Genomic DNA, 18,163 nt, shown 5'->3' on the forward strand with positions numbered 1-18,163 from the left:
AGTAAATGTGGGTCATCATACCCCACTTTCCACCCTTCTAAACTCACTATGGTCAGGCACTCTAGCTTCCAAGAAGTGGAGGATTGCCACTTTTACCGCTAATCTTCGACATGAAAAACTAATTGCCAGATTTCTTGATGATTTAGCTGTACTGTGAACTCAAACACATTCTGGAAAAATTGTTTACGAATTACAGATAGAGCCAGACATGACACCAGTAAATGTTGCAAAGATTCAAGCTCATGTTCATCTAGACAGTATCAACAATGCATTAAACTTTTAGGAATGAATTTCCTCCTGGCCAATATTTCACGCGTATGCCACAAATTGAACCTGAAGCGCATATATTGACTTCGGATGTGTGGTGAAGGGCATTTGGTGAGATATTCTGCCATTTGCCTATATCTTTTCCCCCCAAACATTGTTACATGGAAATCTTTGTATCGAGCACCGGCATTTAAGTTCTGTATCCAATCATATTGGAAGAGTTTAATTTTGGCACGCCCGGGGTTGTTAATAAGTCCACATCGATGGAGGCCTCTTCCATGGCATTAAATGTAATTTTACACCATGTTTTGGATAATCTGTTCGAGTTTGACAGGAGATATTGAGCGACAATACTCAAGATGTTATACGTTTGCATACCCAATAAACATTTACGCAGCAAAGAGCACATCTTCCACAAAAGTTGAGAATATATGGAGAGTGATCCTAGCTCATATCGAATCATAGACAACGGAGCACAATTGGGAATAATGAATACTTTCTTCCAAAATCTGGACTCCAATTTATTCCACTCCTCTTTTTTTTCCGTGCTAAAGGCTTCCATACCATATATCAGTATCAGTGTTACTTTCAAGTGATAAATGATAGGACATGCTTGAGTGAACATTTTCCAAATCTACAGGCTAGTATTTTTGCCTGGGAAATTAAATCTCGTAGTTTGGATTCCAGTTCCCACCTGTGGCAAGCCAAATTATTTGTGTTTGAGAACATAATCCTAGATATTTATAATGGTCTACAACACTCAGATTTATATTTTGTAACCTTCAACTATATTGTTGTTGTTTTTTTGTATTTTACTGTTCTTGCACACTACCAGTTGTGATTTGTTGATATTAATAACCATGTTATTTTTTTGGTATACACGTCCAAAGTTTGTAACATATTTTTTAGCCCACTTGGGGGTTTGGGACAGTATTACCAAATCATCGGCATATAACAAATGACTTATTTTCTGGTTCCCCAACTTTGGTGCATCACATATTGTGTTCGCAAATATATCACCCATATCAAATATAAAGAAATTGAACAGAAATGATGCAAGTGAACACCCTTGCTTCAGGCCCCTCTCGGTAACTATTGGGGCTGACAGGGAGCCCTCATATGTTAATCGTACTTGCATTGTTGTATTTGTATGGAGTAACATAACTAGTGTTAATATAGATGGTGAGCACTTGTGTTTTTTCAATTCATTGTACAGCATAACTCGATCGATTAAATCGAATGGTGCCTGAAAATCAATGAACGCCAGGTATAATGGTTGACCCTTCTCAGCATATTGATGTTTTATTAGATTTAGACATATGATGTTTGGGCAGTCCCCATACCTGACACGAATCCCGCTTGGAATGGATCTTTTAAGTGATGTTCTGTGACCCATTGGGCCTCATTACGACCCTGGCACTAATGGGTTAACGGCGCCATAAAAGGCTGCGGCGCCGTTAACCCATTAGCGCCTGATTACGAGGTCCCTTTGAGACACCCGACCTTAACGGCTGGTCTACACCAGCCGTTAAAGTAGGGACCTGCAAAGGGACCTTGGTGCTAAGTACGGTATCGCAATTTGCGGTACCGTACTTAGCACCTTCCCCATTCCCATAGAGCCCTATGGGGCGAAAATGGGAATGGGGAAGGGCCATGGTTCAATGGGGAATTACCGCCCTGCCAACCTTGGAATGGGGTGGTAATTCCCCATTGAACCATGGCGGACCCGTTACAACACCGGCACCAACCATGGTGCTAATAGCGCCATGGTTTAGCACCGGTGTTGTAATGAGGGCCATTGATTGAGTTCTTTTAGCAATAACCTCCCATAGACTTTTCCAGGGACGTCTAACAATGAGATGGGTCGGTAACTGCTCGGTGATTGGCGGTCTCCCTTTTTAAATATTGGCAATGTTATAGCATGTGTCCAACTTTTTGGTAGAGCTTGCTCTAGGTTTATGGCCGAGAATATCTTAAATAGTATGGAGGCCCAAAGATCAGGATTCGATTTCAGCTGATGGTTCGACAACCCATCACGGCCCGACGCCCTTGAGTTGCTTGCTGTTTTAATGAGGCATAGTAAGTCATTTTGATCGAATACAAGATGGAATTTTTGCATGAAATTGTTAGCCTCTAAACTTTCACTACCTTGGGGTACCGCATAAAGATCTGTAAAATGTTGTACCCACTTTTGTTCATCAACTGCATTGGCTTGAATCGCAATCTGTGAACCTAAAGCCACCTGATTAATTATCAACCACATTTTTGCTATGTTCTTAGTAGCGAGAATGCTCAGCATATTGGTACCATCATTTTGATACATTTGGGCTTGATGTTGTCTTACCCAATTTCCATAAAGATTTCTGATCTTCCTTAGTTGGATTGTCTTCTGGTCCGGGGGGTTACGCACCACAAGCCTCACTTCGGCTCGATACAATGTTTTTCTCAGTTTCAGAGCCAGATCAAATGAGTGAAGGTGGGGTTTGACTATTGGTTTTTTGTGTATTGTTTTGGGCTGCCGCAAAAGTTGCATTGTATTGCTATATTCTATTCCCAGGTAGCCCATGCCCCTAATATTTCCAATATGCGAATTCGCAAGGAATTTATTGAAGTGCTGTAAACCCTCCTCCGACCATCATCAAGGACAATTCAACCCAGGATTGACAAGTAGATGGTTACCCTGCTGAGCATTGGCACAATCTGGGCTTTGATCCTCACTCTGCCATGTCATAGCCAAAATATTGTGGTCACTTTTCTCAGAGTCCTGAACCTCAAAGTCCAGTACAGCCGGTAGTAAGTTATCATTCACGTATATATAGTCGATTACAGAATGGTTATACCCTTGTTTCCATGTGGCATGAGGCAGTACATCGGCTTTAAACGTGCCATTTAGCATGTGTAGGCTACGATGTTTAGTGAACGAGTTCCATCGGTGTATTCTAGCTCTATCTCCTTGTGTTTTACTATCACAACAATTGATGTTAAGATCCCCTGCCATTACTAAAAGGAATCCCATTGGGTCGAGTTCTACTAGATCTAAGAGCATCGACAAATCTTTATAAAATTGGGTCTCTGCTATTGCGATAACATTCCAATATATATTTAGAATTGCATAGCCCACTTTTCCTATAATTAGCTTCACCATGAGCATGTGCTTGTTTGGCATTGCCCACAGTTCAGACGATGTTACCTTTGTTGTTGTAATAGCAATTAGAAGCCCAGAGGAGGGTCTTCCAGAAGCACGTTTGTGCGCAGGATTTAAGTAGATATCATGATTGTCCCATACTGGGGCAGACATTAGCCACGTTTCTTGCAGTAATATAATATCGCTATCTCCCAAGTTACCACTATCGTTGTTGAGTAGATGGGTGAAGCCTCTTGTGTTCCAACTCAAGAGCGTGGCTGTCTTCTTTTGACTTGGTCTGTTTAGTTATCGTGTCATCTGACTACATTTGCATTGGCAAGTGCTCGGTTTTTGTCGTACCATTTTTTCCCTCCCTTTCTGGGACAGAATCGCCATGGGTTCATTGTTCTGAACCTGTTCTAGTCTTTGATTTATAACAGATGTTATTTCAGGACTTAAATCAAAACCCAAGTCATATATGGCCTTTTTTGATGACCAAATTACATTTTGTACGACTCGGGAGTTTAACCAGAGTCGGACTGAGTTGAGCTTTCCTTCCTTAGTGAACTCCACGCAGTCTATACCTGATGATGTTATATCATCCAACTGAGTTATCTCCGAGAAGATGGCCATTACCGACCTTCTATTTAGGTCATATTGTACACAAGGGGGTGGACGGCATGCTAATGTCAAAGAATGCATTGCCAGGCGTTTGTGTTCCAACCTAGATGGAGGGTTAGATTTTTCATTTTTTTCCTGCTGATGTACCTTACTCGAGGTTCGAGGTTTATGTATGGCTTCAATAGATCTTAACGCTGTTTCTATTCTGTGGAGCACTTCTGCCGTCATGTTTAAGCCAATCGATGTTCCCTGACTTTACCACCCGTTGAGTATTCAGCACTGTTGCTGGTACAATAGGCAGAATGAGAGGAGTTGGTGATGCCTTACTGCCATGTGTGGTTTGTTGAGGTTCCCCTTCCACCTCGGTGACTTTGTTTGAGGTAGGCATAATTATGGGTTTACTTCGCGAGGCAGATTGCATTTGCGACTAATCCTCATTAAGGGGCTTTTCTACCAGTTGTAACTGCCCCTTTACGTTGCTGGCTCCAAGTAATTCTGGCATCCTATGGCCAGCCATGTAAGCATCCACAGCTTTTCGTATCTCTTGTCTCTAATTGTTGGTAGCTTCTTGGTCTCGCGCTTGTGCTAGGGCTACATTCACCGCTCTAGAGCAATCAGTTGTCACAATATTTTTTGTTTGTTTTAGAGTGGTTCTCTCAATTGCCATTATCTATGTGTTGTAATACATAATCTAGGGGAGCATATTGTAGTTGTTTGGGGCCATATTTTGTCTGACCTCCATTGTCCTTAGCTAGTGCTTGCTGTTTGTATTTTTTTTTATTGCCTGAGAGGCAGTTGTGACACTTTTCTGGGGTAGACTGATGGCCTTAAATAACTGCTTAGTGCCTGTTGACACCCCCCTCCTATCCTTCTTCAGATATTTGGATAACTTATCCTGGGCGGTGTTTGTAGATTGACGCTTTGTACCTGCATTAAAGATGGTATAGTCCATTTTTGGTGCTATGACATGAGTCAGACTGGGAGTCACTTCCAATGCGGGCTCCTTATTAAGAGGAGCCTTGGTCGGATCTGTTGTGTTATAAATTACTTTTTCAATGCACGGCAATGGAGCCATTACTTCGATCAAATGGTCATTCGACCATTTGGTTTTCGACCAAATGACTGGTCTAGATGCGATGCAGACTCGTGCTTGAGGAGGAACCCCATGCTAGCTATGGCTAGTTCATGCTCTATTGATGTGTATAATGCTTTGACATCAAGAGTGGCCATTATGAAATTTGGTTCCCATTTGATGTTGGAGAGTATTTCCAGAGTGTGCATGGTATCCCTTAGATAAGTTGGTATTTTAGTCACCAGCGGTTGGATCACGTTGTTAATGTTTCTAGATAAAGTCTCAGTTATCCCTCCATTCCCACTCATGATTGGTCCGACGGGTTTCCTTCTTAGTTAATAGGAATTGACCCTTATAACAGCATGCTCCAAATAGGCACAAGAGAGAGATTGCCCGCCCCACTAGGGCTGTGCATCACTTATTCAGCTCCTAGCCACTAATCTCCTTCTCTCTCACGGGGTATTTTCGGCAATGGAAACCCACGTGTTTCCTTTTCAGATTTTTTAACTGTCCTGAACACAGCCATTTCCAATTGGCTTATTACCACCAACCTCGAAGTGACCTCACCCCCTAGGCAAAAGCATCTAATGTTAGGTTAACCAACATGGGCTCCCCCACCCATGCCCGCTGCCCAGCCACTATCCCAACAGACGTAACTCACCCACCAATCATCCACCTCTCTATTCAACCCATCTATAGGGCCCAACAGGAGCCAAGACTGCCAAAAAGGACAGCCTTCAAACAACGGAACCAGAACCCCAATGAGGGCTCACAGCAATTTCACACATGGTAAGAGGCACACAATGTCCCTCCTCCCATTAACAATTGCACATGAACCCAGTTCTTTGCTAATTCCTCTCCCTTTCTTCCTCCTTTCTCTTCCAACTGGACTTTAATTCCAAATGTAATTCAAACTGTCCATAATGCCATGATTCTTAAACTGTCACAATGTTTTCACGTCACACCAACACCACAATGTTTGACCAATGCACAAATATCATGTCACGATATTGTCACACTTACACATCACTTGGCACTATTGAATATTGATCAGCCTTGAGAAAGACCCCCAGGGTCGAAACACGTGTCGGCTGACCGAATAGGTACATAAGTCCTAACAGTGTTTCGGAAACACTAACAATTGTACTAAAAAAAGCCACCCAAGAAAATCACCAATAAAAAAGAAATTGTTTCGTATCTACAAGAGTGTTTGAACTAATCATTACAGCAAATCCAAGCAAGATATCCAGGAGAAAAAACTCTTCTTCTATCAAACAAACTGGGGTCCAGGCTAAACCCCAAACCACTCCTGTGATCTTGCAAAACTCCCAAAACCTTAAAATTAAATGGGGCTTAGCAAAGGCAGGTTCCACTCCTAGAGCCTAACCTCACCCTAATAATATGGCATGGTTGACCATGTCAAATGCAGTTAACATGTCTAGTAGAATCAGCATACCAACACTGTATTTATCCACAAGCCTTCGGATATCATCCAACATGGAGAGGACATGCTTTCTGTACCGAGAGTTGTGTGAAATCAACTTGTGGAGGATCCAGGATTGCATATTCCGTCACAAAGAACTGCAGCTGCATTACTGATGTGGATACCGGTATTACCCAAATTGGTCGTTTAGAATTGTTCGAATGAACAATTGACCGAATTTAAAGGGTCACAATTGACCTTTTCACAATTGACCGAACATATATATATATATATAATGGTTTGGTTATATATATATATATATGTATATGGGTTTTGGGGGGTTTGGCGTTGGGTGGGGGTTGTGGGGGGTTTCCCCCCACATATATGGTACAATTGACCTTCACAATTCGGTCAATTGTGTCAATTGTGAAAAGGTCAATTGTCATTCGAGCAGTTGTAAAACGATCAATTCGTATACAACCTAGCAGACTGCACAAATACGAATTAAGAAGAGCCACAATAAAAAAATGAAAACTATCTTTGAAATAAGATCTTATTCGCTTGTAATACTGCAACTCTCGTAATACTAAAATAACTTTCACTGACTTCTCCAACATTCAGAAGTTCAAACAGTGCTTTATATTGGGTATTAAATCAAGGTGGAGGCCGTAACGAGTCTCCAAAGAAAATGTTGGGGCAGCAGCTAAGACCTGTCTGGTGCAGACTGAGAATCGCAAGTAGCTAAAGAACACTTGAAAAATATGTGTGGCTTAGGTAACTGAAGCAGTCGTCCGACACACACACTTGAGACTTCATTCCTGGAATGCAAGGGAGGAGCGTTAATTTTAGGATGGTTCAATATAATTGATTAGCAGTCAAAAATTAAATCGAGCACCATAAAAAAGTACAAATATAAAAACAAAGCCACATAAAACTGGGTTAATGCAGATTTGAATCCCAGAGCTTTTGAATAAAATCCATCATTCTTAGAAGTTCATTTTAGTAACTCATTCTTAACAATAATTCAATATAATATGTTGTCAAATTAAAACAATGTATTCTTTAGATTACAATTTCCCTTCAGAGTATTACAAAACAAAGACCCTAGATTCAAATGTCTGAAACAGATGATCCGTTTCTAAACATGGGTGATAGTGACATACACTGGAAAAGAACATTATTGCCACTCATCTTTCTTCCTGTTTTTGAATGATTAAGTCAGGTCATGGATCTCCGGTACAGCACCTGCATGAGGGACATTTTTGGAACCAGACGGTCTGAGCCCTGGCTAACCGGGGCCCACTTTAAGCAATGACAGAGGAACTAGTTCCATCAGCTACATTATGTAAGCTAATAAAAGTAAATTATTTTGTTGCCCTATCCTCCAGGACTACGATCCAGGAACCATTGCTAAGTGAGCAGCAAATTCTCATAAGGATAACTAATTTCCATGTTTAACTTATCATTAAAACTAAAGCGTGCAGTTGCATGCACATTGATCAAAAAGCCTTCTTTGGATCCATATTACAGAGGAACCTTTGGGCCAATTTCTCAGCATCGACTTGCAGCAAAGGTGCTGGTGTCTGCGGTTTTATACGAATTTATCGTTTTACAACTGCTCGAATGACAATGGACCTTTTCATGTCGCTGGGTAGTATTTTTTTCGTCATATTATTCTTTTCGACACTCCTTGTCTGTTTCTTGGGCCCCTATTCAGATCTGAGAAAGAAAGAATGTGGTGTAATAACATGAAAGGCTCGGCTCATGCATGACCCTGATTTATGGTAGGCTACAGCCCTGGTGACAGTCATTAAAGCAGAGCCGACACTGTAAGGGCATTCTCCTTGCAGAGCACTTCTTTTGCATTTAATAAGAAAGCAGATCAAATCTGTCACCTGTGAGGTGTCGTTAACATACACTACACACGTTTTCTTTGCTAATCAAGGCATTTGCAGACAGTAGCACCACTTTCCTGATTACCGAAAACTCAAGGACACTTTCATGAATAATGTAAGTGGCAAACGGTGTAGAAATCATTGCAGTGACACTAATGCACACGCTGGCCCCACTGTAAAAAAAAAAAAATATAGCCGCTTTTGGCCCTGGAAAGCACGATCACTTCCCTTCAATCATTTCACCCACCTCAGAAGGATGGCGCTGAAAACTGGATGGGAGAATATCTGTCGGCTTTCGACACTACTTTGCTCACAAGCACTGAATCGGTTTCTTGAAGTAGAAGATTGTAGCTGCTACCCAGCCATGAATTAAGGCTCACAATAATAGTTTTGCATGGGGTGACAACCTCTGTACGCCTGGCTGCGCATGCAGAAGCGGTCTTATATGCAGTGCGCTGATCTCCTCCTTTTGAGATTGATCTGACATGTGACCGCTTATGCTTTGTCACTGACTAATTTTGTATATTTCCTGATGTCCTATGTCTTTGGAAAAGTTGAATCAGAACCCATGGTGACCTGACCAAATTATGGGATTGGCTCAGGGTCGGACTGGGGCCTAGCATTCTCTCGGGCACCATTGAGAAAGTGTCCCAAAGTTGCAAATGGCAATTCATTCCTTTTATCACAGACTGAATAGTACCCAAGGGGGAGTTTTTTGATTAAATGTGATGCAAATTGTGCAATTTAAAGAATATTTATTCAGCAACAATGATCAAAACTAAACTACTACTCGCATAGGGAAGTAAATCATCAAACTGGTCTACATTGGCCAAGAACTTGCCCCACTTTGACCAAAGAAACGGTCCCAAACTAGCATTTTGCGTGTTTGGTTCGGGCATTGCCCCGTAGACGAGTCCGAGCTTGGAGTGGATGCACTCCAGTGTGCGGTCTTGTGTTGTGAGTTCCCTAGATCCTGCAAATTCTATGTCTGCTGCTTTATTACTAGCGTTTTTCAGCCAGAGGTTTATGCGGCCCAACGCTGGTCAATGGGCCGGGTCCTAGCTGGTCCTAGATCTGGCATCAGATGTCTCCCTGGATCTCGCTCAGCCTGTTTTCCTTCTTCTGGCCTGAAAGGGACACAATGGTAATTAATGTGCCATGACTATCACTGGGGTGGGGGGCATCACTATAAAAAGCAGGCTTTCTACATGCTGGGCAGACTGTTTTCCAAATGTGTATCTTACACTTTCATAGAAAAAAAAAGTCATTTCCAAACTGAAAACTGCTGCTTAAACTTGCGTTCACTAGTTTCCTTAGAAATGTGTATTTTTTTTTGTCGGACTACCACACAAATACCCTGTAATTTGTGTGCACCTTCCTTTGTGTTTTATCACAGGTTATATTTATAAAGATGTTATATATGCTTGTCAAACTGATTAATCACAAATAAATGCTTCGGTTGTGCTGACAGCAGTTATTAGGAAATTGAACTGTGGGTTCGTGGGGGCCAACTTTTGATTTTCACAACAGGGACAGAAATACCCCCACCACCGTCCTGAATATAAGCAAGCGACCAGCCCAACCCAGGCTCTGGCCAAACACATTTTATAACACTTTTTTATAAGGAATTGAAAAAAGTCATATGATTAACAAACAGTTTTTTATATATGACATCTCAGCAATGATCTCTCAACCTACTGAACTACCCTGGTAACCTTCTACTGTAGAGCTTGTCTATGTACTAACAATCACTGCATTAGCAACAGTATTTTAGGTGCACTACTGCCATGGCAGTGATTTCAAGTGGAATGAATGTACAGTGTGAAGTTTTGAAAGAAGCCGCATGAAAGAAATGTCCTAATTTTTAAACTATTATTTTGAACATTTCTTTTGAGCGGAGTTCAAATCCCAACTCCACCCCCTCGGAACTCCGCCTCTTCGTCCAAACTCCGCCCCCACCATGGCCCTTGTAGGATACCCCCTTTACATTTTTTCCATTTCCACCACTGATGTGGCCTATATAAAAAAAAAAAAAAAACTATCTGGCAGACATGAGGCAATGCTTTGTCCACCTCCAGGAACAGATGGTCTGTTTTGGGCAGGGCGGCGTGGAGGCTGCCAGAAATAGGTCCCACGAATCTGTTGCTGAAAAGCTGCAATAGAATCCCCAGCAGAACGCTGCGCGTGAAAGAGGCCCCCTTATTTAAGCGTCAATGCCCAGAGATTCTGCAGATGGGGGCGGGGGGGAAGGGTGGGGGGTCCTTCCTCCTTCACCACACACAATTTCCTGCCTGGTGCTCCACGTGACGTTGGCATGGGGGGGGGGGGGGGGGGGGGGGGGGGGGTGTGTGTGTGTGTGTGTGTGTGTGTGTGTGTGTGTGTGTGTGTGTGTGTGTGTGTGTGTGTGTGTGTGTGTGTGTGTGTGTGTGTGTGTGTGTGTGTGTGTGTGTGTGTGTGTGTGTGTGTGTGTGTGTGTGTGTGTGTGTGTGTGTGTGTGTGTGTGTGTGTGTGTGTGTGTGTGTGTGTGTGTGTGTGTGTGTGTGTGTGTGTGTGTGTGTGTGTGTGTGTGTGTGTGTGTGTGTGTGTGTGTGTGTGTGTGTGTGTGTGTGTGTGTGTGTGTGTGTGTGTGTAGTGCGCCGGTCTGCTGCTCGTGCTCCTACCTAGTGCTGACAACGGCCTCGATTGCTTGTGATGGATCTCACCCGTGTCACATAAGTGCTGCAGTATTTCACTGCTATCAGCGGTGTGCCTGACAGCTGCAGGCCATTTACAGAGTCTGCTGTGCGCTGTGGTACACTGAGCAGGGGAGGGTTCGCTCTGGGCATGTGAGTGTCAGCAGAGGCGCCGTGGTTTTAAGGTGCTGGGCCTGGGCCCAGTGCTAGATTAACTCTCAACTGCATCTAGGGGCACTGACTTGGGCACCTGTCCCTGGACGAGAGACCCCAATATCACCTAACCACCTACACCCCATCTCCCTTTAGTACATGGCAACATTTATAAATAAGTATGCCCATTGACCTAAATTGGTGGTGGTTAGGTATATTTTAGGAGAGAGAATGTAAAAATCCAGGGAAAAGACCGTTTTTGTCAAACAAATTGTGAGTCCCTGTTGTGGCCCCAATAATCACAACAGGCAGAGATGTGGTTAATATCTTTATTCACCTCGAATGATGGTCCCTTGGCTGAACACAGTTGCTTCACTGTGTCAGTGCTTCTACAAAGTCTTGATGGATTATAATCAAAGTATGTACATATTTATATATAGGATCTAAATGATAATGTCTTTATAAAGAAGAGCGCAGCCTTGGCTCTAAATGGCACAACCCCGGCAGCACGCTTGCATGTCCGCTTTCATCTCGCGAGAGTGCCAGCAGGTCGGCTTCTGGCGAGACTTGATAGCCACAGTCCCTCTTGGCGTATTGGACTCTGTGCCCACCTCCTCCCTCATGCTTGCACGTTAATACTTTAACCATTTCAACCACCTCCTATCATATATTCCACGCCTGCAAGCTCCCACTCAGTTGCCACCATACCAGCATAAGTGAGCACTGGCTTGGCTCAGTGTTTAGCAATTAGGGGTTACAGGGATGGAGCCCCTTGGGTACAGGCAGTAGGATCATGTCTGGTTTGCCCATTTTTAAGTGTGCCCCTAAATGCCCCTTAATCGTTTTGGGGGGGAAGAGTTGGTAGGGCTAAACTGTACCTGATTCCAGTCATGCATCTTCATTCACACCCCTTAAGAATATTCCTAAATCCCGAAAAGAGAAAACTGATCGTGCAGACAGGAGGGATATTTTCATCTTCTCCGACTGTACATGGATGTTAGGCAAAGTTTGTGTGAAGTACCCTTTGGGACCACTAAACACAACTAGGACTACAGATGTAGCAAAACCAACCTTTGGTACAAATCTGTACTACACAGTTTTGTGGTAGCGCTGCTGAGCAGTCAGGCTTATCTCAAGAGGGAATGTGAGCTGTAAGGGTGTTACACAGACTATAATTACAAGTATTCAAATAGACTCCTATACTCAAGGTTTCTTGGTAAAACACTTATTAATTTATTTCACAGTCATTTATAAAACATTCACTAGAAGAAGGCAATCTATATCACACAAAAATATACTTCAGTACTTCACAAAATCATGTTCTGAGGCATTTAAACTACTTTGAAGGAGGAGCAAAATGGCATTAAGAGCATTTGAAGTAGGAGCAAAAAGGCATAAGTTAATAAAACAAATATTACAGTTACTCTAAAACAGTGCAAATAGTTTGAGTTCACCAGAGGGGTTGATTCAATGCAATAGGTTAGGCCAAAGTCAATGGACTAAAGTCTTGTATAGGATAAAGCAGTTCTGGAAGTTAAACGGAAAACTCTTTGCCAAAGTTCTCAGAAGTAGTTTGTAAAAGAAAGATTTGTATGTCAGGTTACAAGCTGACTAGGCCTGCAAGTTGCCAAAGTTTCACACACTTTCGCAGTGAGAGGTAAGTTCTCTCGGTCGGGTTTTCACAGTACCTTACAATGAAGAAAAAAATGCAGCTGAAGACGTCTGTTCCTGGCGGTTACTGCAGATCTCACTGTTCCCGAGCCTCAGTCGTGGGGACAAGAGGTAGGATGTCAGGGACTCCTGCACTGCACTGGGACTGGTCAAAAAGCTGGCAAAGGCAAATCTTCGATTCCGGTAGCTGTAGTCCAGCACACAAACTGGTGTCCTTCTCACTGGCAATTTGGTTTCCTGCAGCACTCTGAGGAAAATACAACCAGCTCTGAGAATGGTATCCAGGTGGCTTACGAGTTGATTGGTCCCACCAACTCAAAGGGAGAAGTCGTTCTTCGAAGGGCTTCTCTGTCGAGATGAACTTGGCGATTCGGACCTGCAGCAGGGCTTCACCGGGCAAACCAACGGTCCAGGAGTTGCAGCAGCTGTCCTCTTCTAGCTCGTCTTCAGTTCTTTCGTTCCAATGGTCGACTCTACCTTCCAAGCCAAGGGACTCGCCTTTTAACCTGTTTTCTCCCATTCATTCCCGCCTAGCTGCCACTCACCCAGCAGGGTGGCTGTCCTTGCTGGACAGTCAGCCAGGCAATCACGCCAGAGTGCATTTGGGTCTCCTGGGAGACTAAGCACAGGGAGTTTCGGGCACCTCCCTCACTTCCTGCCCACCCCAGAACTCGGGCACCGGAGGCGTTCTTCAGTCCTGAAGCCCGCTGAAGGCGTAGGAACAAAGGGACCAAACCTGGTTTGGCGCGCTGAGACAAACTCTAGAAGGACCTTTCCAAAAAGGAATGGCGAAAAAAGAAGACAGGGACCCGTTTAAACAAAGGAGGCTCAGACGCCATCTTGAAAAACATGGCTCCCGCGATTTAACGCTACCGGTATTCGCGGTCGGGAAAAACCATGGTAGTTCGTTGTAAAACCACTGCCACCAGCCATTTCGAGTGGAAAGGGTAGCATTTGACTGCTATATGAGTTTCTAGACATAGGGGATACAAGGTAACCCCTCCAGCACTCTATTGTAAGATAGTGAGTGCGGGGTCTAGGAATTTGAAAAGACTAGTAAAGTCAATTTCACTTTACTTACTCTGGGAAACGGTAGTTTATCCCAGAGAAGGTATTTAAACCTTTGGACAGCCTGGAAGGCTTCCCTGTGCCACCGCACTGAGGGTGCTGTGTGACACAGAGGAAAAGATGAAGCCTATGGAGTTGGTTAGACTCCATAATTCAAAAAGAAACAAACACAGAAAACACATTGATTTGAAAAGGTCAAAGTCCCAAAGTTTAGCGAAAGAGCTGGAGGGCTCTAAGGTGGGAGGAATTGGCACATTTTGAGAATTCTTCCTAACAATGGATAAAGTTTATATAAAAGTGTCAATAATTTGTACAATATGTGTACAATATTGACTGTGTCACACAGTATGGTACATGCAACACTCAGAGAGGCGTTTCAAGGGTTTTTATTGATATTTGTGTGGGCTCTAGGGCCATCCTTTCGATTGTCTTTTTATTTTTAGCACCTCCTCCCTAGCCCAGGGGCCCAGGGGCTCTTGACCCTTGCTTAGTATATACATAATATTGACCCCTACTGTCTAATTCTTTCTTATACTGGGGATGTGGACCGTATGCTAAATTGCTCTCAGTAACTTAAATCCCTCAGGGACTTTTTAACTGTCCCTAATCTGTTTTGAGTGTTCTATTGAAATGGGGGGGTTGGGTGCATGTGGAATTCTGTCCTTCTATCGTCCCTTCCGCTCGTCTCTAAACTTCACCTGCCTCTCCCCCTTCCCGTCTTCTGTCCTCCTGATGTGTCTCACTCCTTCTGGGTCTCACCTCCACCCTTTGATGTTACCACCCTCTCTCCGATCTTACTACTCCTCCATCCACTCTACTGCTCCCCATCCTACATACTACTACATACTCCTCCACACTACTACTAATACTCAGGCACTCTCCTTTCATTCTGCATCATACACTTCAAAGTCACTCCCTACCCAGCTTAAACTCACTTCCCACATTAGCACACCCAGTCACTTTCCAAAACATCACCTTCTCCAGAAATCACCTGAACAATCTGCTGCTCCTTCCTTTCTACTGCTGGTCTCACTGTTCACCACTCCAACTCCTCTGTCCTCACCCAAACAACCTACACTTCCTGTAGACCCCTTTTTATATGCCTCCCCCTTTCAGATTTGGCTTCTATCTCTGGCCAGCCAATTTAGCCCTACCTTCCCACTAGGGATTCGTTGTATGCCACTATGATTACAGATACAGGGATAATCTCCACCCACTTCTTCTGCGCGGGTCAGTCACAGAGCAATAATGGTGACCTGAAAGGCTGAGTGTTCGCAAGTGTGTTCTTTCTGCCAAATAGGTAAGTTCCATGGTTGGTGGGGCTTGTATCCCGGATTTTAGTCCCTGGTGGTCTAGGGGGCAGGCCGCAAGTGGAGGTGTGTCTCTGTGGTACTGGAGAACATTATTTGGCTCCGCTGGTTGCTGTGTACTGCTTGTTCTGCCAGCTCTTTCTATCGTTCTTCCGGCTTGGTACACCAGTCTGGAGGGTTGCTGTTTCCAATGCGGGTCTCTGTCTGCTATAGTTCCTGGGGCACGGGCAGTGCTTACAGAGTTGTTGCTCTTTTCTGCTATGGCTCTTCGTTCAGGATAACATTGTTGGTTCTGAATCAAACAGAAAGACTCTGGCGAGCATTTGGTGCAGGAGGCATGGTATGAGAAAATAATGTACTGCATAAAAACAGACTGGCACAGGGGAAGGGGACCGGAGTTGGGGCCCTCTAAAATGCCACTGTTCAACTCACGTATAGGACTGGCTCTGGATATTTCCTTGGTAGGCCTCCCACCTCTAGCTGAGAGGGGTTCAGTCAAGGCCTCTCCTTAACTTGGGCCCCACTGGTTTCACCTACCACCTCCTCACAACTTTTACAGCATCTGGCCTTTTTGGATTGGTCAATGCTGGGCTCTGACAGCCTCCACCTCCCTGGGTTTCCCCTCTCCACCTCTACCTACTGCGACTTCGCTCCTTCTTCTAACTTTAATGGTTTACTTTTCTCCTTCCTCCACCAACATTACAAGAAGAAGGTCTGCCATCGTAGATACGTGCAGCCCAGTCATGGTGGCTAACCAGTTCCTCCATGTATTCCTCCTTTGATCCGGATGTGTGACTTTGCGCTCTCTAGAGCTTCTGAGATTCAGTAAAATGTTTGGACCCATCAGCCGCCTGAACTCATGAGCACCACAGGGATGATGGAGCTCTTGGTCGTGAGCCTGCATGCTTCTTCCTTCTACAATTCTCTCTCCAGCTCAGGGTAAACTGCGGGGGTCTGACAAGAATCTTTATATGCATGTCTTCCTATCTCTGGCTAAAGGGGGCTTATGATGGGTGACTAGAGAGGCTTGGCAGGGGGAGAATTCCTTAGGGAGCCGCAGACTAGCATTATTTTGAACTGCTGGTAAGTGCTCTGCTGAAATCCTTCTTTCCAAACTTCGACCGCACTTTGGGCATTAATTAGTAGCACTAGTTAGAAATGAACTCTGGTACAAGCATAAGCACATTCCCTGAATGTGGTGACTGGTGTAGACATTCTTTGATTATGGGAACATGAACTACTGATAGCTGGCAAGATACTCCAGTAGGCTGAGGACATGTCTTTTTGATGTTTGTGTGTAACCTTCAGACTGTATCTCGGGCAGGGCTTGATCAGCCTTTCATCATTGGTAGGTTGATCAAATAAGTTCTTGTAGGAAAGCAAAGCGAAAAAGTCTGTTTATCGTGTGCACTCTATAAATGATAATCGAGTAATTGAATGTTAATGCCGGTGCAACCTTTGAGCTATTTTAGGTGTTTCCTTTCTATATAATATACTAAGCGTGGGATTGTATTAAAATTCACCTTTCTTTTCAGAACTGTTCCTTTGTATCATAATGATAATCTTTTTGACAAACTGACCTATGCCGACTTTAAATTTCACAATTTTGCTTAGTTTTTTACGTAATAAGTTCAAGTTCTTAGTAAACATTGCCTAAAACCATATAAATGTAACCTATTTATGAGGTGACTTCAGTAGTCCTTTAATGCTATGCTATTTTCTTTTTTTGGCAAAAACAAATATGGCAGCAATTTTGAACAGTCCACATGTGCAGTGCAATGCAGTACCTCTAAATTAAAACAGATTTTGTTTAGATTTTAGACCAAAATAACAGGGCCTATGGAGGTAAAATACAGTGCACTGTCACTTTTACTCTGGGACACATTCATGTCAATATAGCCGTATGGACCGGGCGGAGGGGCATTATCGGGAATAATTGCCACGGGGCATACATTGGGGAAGGGTCTTAATGCCATGCGATAATGGCCCCCTCTGACCTCTATATGGCTATTGGTACTGTAAGGGTGTCCCTCATTGTAAGGGTATCCCTAATTATAAGGGTGGCCCTCATTACGCTCGCACCAGAATAAATGCACCCCTCTAGGGAAGTAAGGCACAAGAGTCTATCTTGTAAGGATAACAAGTTCAATCTTTACAGAAATGAGGATGGGGACAAAGAACTCTGCTCCCTGAACGGTCTTCTGTCTCTCATCTGTTCCTTTCTCCTGCCAAAATGATGCCAGGCAGGGGCTTACATACTCTTGGCTTGGTCACTGAATACGGGCATGGCTCCATCCCAAACCATCCTTCTTCCATACAAGGGATGCCTCAGCCTTCCTTTCTTCATCAGCGATTTCTGTCAGGACATGCTACTTTATATATTGCTGGCTTATGCAAGAATACACTGTAGCTCATGCTTTCCTTCATTTTGCTACCTATGAACATTTATATATAAAAACATTTCCCCATCATTCTCTCCATACTTCACTCATTCTACTCATGTTTTTATCTGGTCCTGTAATCCCCTATTCTTAGCATGCATGGGCTCTTGACAGACAGCTGGTCAGTGACTTCATGCTAGCATGAACACCGCGAAGCCTGTAGTCCAATTTTAGCACAGGCTGCATTGTTCCCGGCAGAGAGTTTGCCTCTACCGTGCTTTGAGATTTTAGAACTGCATAGGATTTAGCATTTACAAATGTATTCAGCTAATAGTTATTTGCACCTTATATTTAAATAACTGCCTTCTTTTAGTGCCTCCCCATGTCTGTGTATAGGATTATGTTTGCGCGAGAGAGCTTTCCCAGTGCCCCCTCTACCCTCTGGCCCTTTGTAGTGCTTAGAAGAGTCAAAAGATGTCTTGCCTAATTCTTAAGTGCTTGCGGGT

The sequence above is a fragment of the Ambystoma mexicanum genome, chromosome 11 (assembly GCF_040938575.1).
Source record: "Ambystoma mexicanum isolate Mex_15411 chromosome 11, UKY_AmexF1_1, whole genome shotgun sequence".
In the NCBI taxonomy this organism is placed as follows: domain Eukaryota; kingdom Metazoa; phylum Chordata; class Amphibia; order Caudata; family Ambystomatidae; genus Ambystoma; species Ambystoma mexicanum.